Source organism: Microcebus murinus, chromosome 6, assembly GCF_040939455.1.
Source record: "Microcebus murinus isolate Inina chromosome 6, M.murinus_Inina_mat1.0, whole genome shotgun sequence".
NCBI classification, from domain to species: Eukaryota; Metazoa; Chordata; class Mammalia; order Primates; family Cheirogaleidae; genus Microcebus; species Microcebus murinus.
Window position 1 is genome coordinate 84,885,436 of NC_134109.1, and position 5,923 is coordinate 84,891,358.

At 33.8% G+C, this 5,923-nt stretch overlaps 1 non-coding gene across 1 annotated transcript; it reads left to right on the forward strand.

Annotated features, from left to right (window-relative positions):
- The first annotated feature begins 251 nt into the window (after positions 1 to 251).
- LOC142871680 (U6 spliceosomal RNA) lies at positions 252 to 358 on the forward strand. The gene has a single exon (XR_012919903.1). It is a non-coding gene; the product is annotated as a U6 spliceosomal RNA (small nuclear RNA).
- The last annotated feature ends 5,565 nt before the right edge of the window (positions 359 to 5,923 follow it).

A 5,923-nucleotide genomic window follows, 5' to 3' on the forward strand; every position in this document is an offset into this window, starting at 1 on the left:
AAGCAGTCAGAGGCAGCTAAGAGGATGTGGAAGAAGTAAATGTCTTTAGGTTGTAGACTCATTTTTCTGGATCTCTAAAATTTGTTTTAAAAAAATAAAGTGGAGACAAAAAAATATATAGCTAAACTGGGGATGATTTTGAAATGTTCACACCATCTCCATAAAAAAGTTACTTTTCTGACACTGTATGGGACAGAAGAATCATATGCAGATGATGAAGACCTAATGCAATAAGAAAATAGAAAGGACTTGTACTTGCTTTGAGAGTACACATACTAACGTTGAAATGATACAGAAAATATTAGCATGCCCCACATACAAATATACAATGCAAATTCATGAAGCATTCCATATTATTCTACTACCATAAAAACAAATGAAATTATAGAACTCATTGGTGGGGCAGAGACACAAATGAGAAAAAGAAAGGAATCAAATGTTATCAGTACAGAAAACCACCAAACTGCAAAGATAAACAGAGGAAGAAAAGAACAAATGATATATAAAACAACCAAAACTAATTTACAAAATGGCAGGAGTTAGTACTCACCTATAAATAACAATCTTGAATGAAATAATTTAAATTGCCCAATTAAAAGAAATAGACTGGCTGAATGGATTAAAAATAAAAAGACCCAACTATATACTGTCTATAAGAAACTCACTTTACCTGAAAAGACACTCATAAACTGAAAGTGAAGAAATGGAAAAAGATATTCCACAGAAATGGAAACCAAAAGTGAACAGGAATAGCTATGCTTATATCAGATAAAATAGAATTTAAGTGAAAAGCTGTATAAAGAGATAAATGAGGTTATTATGTAATTATAAAGGCACCAATTCAGCAAGAGTATATAACAACAACAGCAGCAACACTGGGGCAACAAGAAATATAAAACAAATATTATTACTGCTAAAGGGAAAGGCCCAAATACAATAATAGTTGGGGATGTCAATATCCCAATGTCAGCATTGAACACATCACCTAGACAGAAATTCAATGAAAAATCGTTGGAGTTTAACTGTACTATAGACCATATGGACCTAATAGACATTTGGAGAATAGTTCAACTACAAAATACAAATTCTTCTTATTGGCAAATGGAACACTCTCCAAGATAGACCATGTTAGGCCACAAAATAAGTATCAACAAATTAAACAAATCATATCAAGTATCTTTTCAGACCACAATGGAATAAAACTAGAAATCAATACCAAGAGGAGATTTAGAAATTGTACAAATACATAGAAATTAACATGTTTCTGAATAACCAATGGGTCCAGGAAGAAATTAGGAAGGAAATTGAAAAATATCTTGAAACAAACACAGATAGAAGCAAACATACCAAAACCAATTGCACACAGCACAAGTGGTACTATGAGGGAAATTTATAGCAAAAAAAAAAAAAAAAAAAAAAACCTATAAAAAAGAAAGAAAGAAAGAAAGCTCTCAAATCTATAATCTAAGAATTCACCTCAAGGAACAAGAAAAAACAAGCACAAACCAAACTCAAAATTGGTAGAGAAAAGAATAAAGATCAAAGCAAAACTAAACAAAATAGAGACTAGAAAAATACAAAACATCAACAAAAGAAAAACTTGTTTCTTTAGAAAATAAATAAAATCGACAGACCATTAGCTTAACTAAGAAAAAAAGAGAAGATCCAAATAAACAGAATCAGACAGATAAAAAAGAGACATTGCAGCGGATACCACAGAAATACAAAGAACTATTACAGACTATTATGAACATCAACAAATAGGAAAACCTGGAGGAAGCAAATAAATTCCTGGACACATATAACCTATGAAAATTGAACTGAGAAGAAATAGAAAATCTGAATAGAACAATAACAAGCAATGAGATTGAATCAGTAATAAAGAGTCACCCAACAAAGAAAAGCTCAGAACCAGATGGCTTTACTTCTGAATTCTACCAAGTTTTTAAAGAACTAATGCAATTCTTTTCAAACTATTCCAAAAAAAGTGAAGAAGAGGGAATGTTGCCTAGCTCATTGTACCAGGCCAGCATTACCCTGACAGCAAAATCAGATAACACAGTAACAACAAAAAGAAAACTACAGTCTAATGTCCCTGATGAACATAGATGCAAAAATCTTCAACCATATATTAACACTAGGAAACTGAATGCAACAACATATCAAAAATATAAGTTACCCTGATAGACTGGAGTTTATCCCAGGGATGCAAGAATGGTTTGACATATACAAATAAATAAGCATAATATATTACATCAACAGAATGATGAGCAAAAACCATATAAATTATCTCAATAGATGCAGAAGAAGCATTTCATTAAATTCAAAGTTCCATCACAATAATTATCAACAAATTAAGCATAGAAGAAACATACCTCAACACAATGAAGTCCATATATGACAAAACTTACACCTAACATTACACTAAATGGGGAAAAGCTGAAAGTCTTTCCTCTGAGAACTGAACAAGACAAGGGTGCCTACTTTCACGACTTTCATTTAATTAAAATGTAAGAAAAGGATCTGACTAGATATTTCTCAAAGGAAGACATATAAATGACCAACAAACACACAAAAAAGTATTCCACATCCTTAATCATCAGGGAAATGTAAATCAAAACCACAATGAGATGTCATCTCACCCCAGTTAGAATGACTATTATCAAAAAGATAAAAAATAATGAATGCTGGTGAGGATTTAGAGGAAAGAGAACTTTTATACCCGGTTGGTAGGGAAGTAAATTATAACAGTCATTATGGAAAACAATACAAAAGGTTTTCCAAAAATTAAAAATAGAACTACTATATGCTTCATCAATCCCACTACTAAAGAAATCAGTATATCAAAAGGATACTTGCACCACCATGTTAATTGCAGCATTACCCACAATGGCAAGATGCGGAATCAACCTAAATTTCCATCAATAGACAAATGGATAATGGAAATGTGATGTATGTGTGTGTATACATATATAATGAAATATTAATCAGCAAGAGCTAATTATTGGGTAAGAACATATGGTTTGATAGAAGAAATAACAGCTAGTGTTCAATAGATCAATAGGGTGACTATGGCTTACAAGTCTATTGTGTATTCTGAAATAGTTAGAAGAGAATAATTCAAATATTTCTAGCATATTCCAGTTCTAAGTGGGATGCTTTCAATTTTTCCCCATTCAGTATGATATTGGCTGTGGGTTTGTCATATATGGCTTGTATCATTTTTAGGTAAGCCCCGTCTATATCTATTTTGTTGAGTGTTCTTATCATAAAAGGGTGTTGAATTTTGTCAAATGCTTTCTCTGCGTCTATTGAGAGGATCATATGATCTTTGTTTTTGCTTCTGTTTATACGGTGAATTACATTTACAGATTTGTGTATGTTGAACCATCCCTGCATCCCTGGGATGAAGCCCACTTGGTTGTGATGAATTATTTTCTTGACAAGCACCTGGATTCAATTGGCTAGGATTTTGTTGAGAATTTTTGCATCTATATTCATAAGGGATATTGGTCTATGGTTTTCTTTTTTTTGTTGCATCCTTTCATGGTTTTGGTATCAGGGTTATGTTCACTTTATAAAATGTGTTGGGTAGAATTCCATCCTTCTCAATGTTGTGAAATAATTTCTGCAGGATAGGCACCAGTTCTTCTTTGTAGGAAATTATACCATGGTAAAATTCGGGTGTGAAACCATCTGGTCCAGGACTTTTCTTTTTAGGAAGGCTTCTTATTGCTGTGTCAATTTCAGTACTTGATATTGGTCTGTTCAGGAATTCTATTTCTTCCTGGTTGATCCTAGGGAGACTGTGTGTTTCTAAGAAATTGTTCATTTTCTCCACATTTTCCAGTTTGTGTGCATAGATGTTTTTGTAGTATTCATAAATTATCTTTTATCTCTGTGGCATCAGTTGTAATTTCTCCTTTATTGCTCCTTTTAAGCTCCTGATGCAGCTTATTAGAGATTTTTCTTTTCTGCTTTTTGTTAGTCTAGCCAATGGTGTGTCAATTTTCTTTATTTTTTCAAAGAGCCAACTTTTTGTTTTATTAATCTTCCATATAGTTTCCCTGTTGACAATGTCGTTTAGTTCTGATTTGATCTTAATGATTTCACTTCTTCTGCTGGGTTTGGGGTTGGTCTGTTCGTCTTTTTCAAGATCTTTGACACGATTCATTAGATTGTCTATTTGTGATCTTTTCAACTTTTGGATATAGGCATTTATGGAAATAAACTTTCCTCTCAGGACTGCTTTAGCTGTGTCCCACAGGTTTTGGTAATTTGTGTCACCTTTGTCATTTAGTTCAAAGAATCTTTTGATTTCCATCTTGATTTCCTCATTTATGAACTGATCATTCAGCAGAAGGTTGTTTAGTTTCCATGACTTTGTGTAGAAATGAGGACTCCTGTTAGGATTGATTTCTACATTTATTCCATTGTGGTCTGAAAAGATACATGGTATAATTTCTATTTATTTAAATTGTTTGAGACCTGCTTTGTGTCCTAGGATATGGTCAATTATGAGAATGACCCATGAGCATATGAGAAGAATATATATTCAGTGGTTTTGGGGTAGAATGCCCTGTAAATGTCAGTCAGGCCCATTTGTTCCAGGGTTCTGTTTAAGTCCATTATTTCTTTGTTGATTTTCTGTTTGGAGGATCTGTCCTGTGCCGTTAGTGTTAAAGTCTCCAACTATTATGGTGTTGTTGTTTATCCATTTGTTTAGATCAAGTAGAGTTTGATTTATGAATGTGGGTGCACTAAGGTTGGGTGCATATATATTTAGAATTGTTATGTTTTCTTGTTAAACTGTACCCTTCACCATTATATAGTGACCTTCTTTGTCTTTTATTACTTTTGTTGATTTAAAAACTAAGTTATCTGTAATTAGCACCACCATGCCAGCTTTCTTTTGGCTTCCATTTGCTTGAAATATTGTTCTCCACCCCTTTACCTTTAGTCTAATTGCATCCTTGCAGGTTAGATGTGTTTCCTGAAGGCAGCAGATACTTGGCTTGTGTTTTTTATCCATTTGGCCAGCCTATGTCTCTTGAGTGGGGAGTTCAAGCCATTCACATTTATTGAGATAACTGATAGGTGGGGCAGATTTCTGTTCATTATGTTGGGTTGAACTTTGTTGCTTTGTTTTCTCTCTAGAGCCCAGACATTGTAGTGTCTGGGCTTTGATCTTTACCTTTGAGTAGATTTACATTCATGAGTTTATTGTGCTGATCCGTGGGTAACACTGTTTTGAGTACTTCTTGAAGGGCTGATCTTATCTTTGCCCACTATCTCCACTTCTGTTCCACATAGTGCTGGAAGTCCTCGCTACAGCAATCAGACAAGAGAGAGGAATTAAGGGCGTCCAAATGGGAGCAGAAGAGATCAAACTCTCACTTTTTGCTGATGACATGATATTATACCTAGAAAACCCCAAGGATTCAACCAAGAGACTCCTTGATCTGATAAATGAATTTGGTAAAGTCTCAGGATACAAAATCAATACACAGAAATCAGAGGCATTCATATACGCCAACAACAGTAAAAGTGAGAACCAAATCAAAGACTCAATTCCCTTCAAAATAGCGACAAAGAAAATAAAGTGCCTTGGAATATATTTAACTAAGGAGGTAAAAGATCTCTACGGGGAGAGCTATGAAACACTGAAGAAGGAAATAGCAGAGGACGTAAACAGATGGAAGAATATACCATGCTCATGGGGCGGCAGAATCAACATTGTTAAAATGTCTATACTACCCAAAGTGACCTACAGAGTCAATGCAATCCCTATTAAAATACCATCATCATTTTTCACAGATATAGAAAAAATAATTTTACACTTCGTATGGAACCAGAGAAGACCCTGTATAGCAAAAGCAATCCTAGGCAATAAAAACAAAATAGGAGGTATCAATTTACCAGA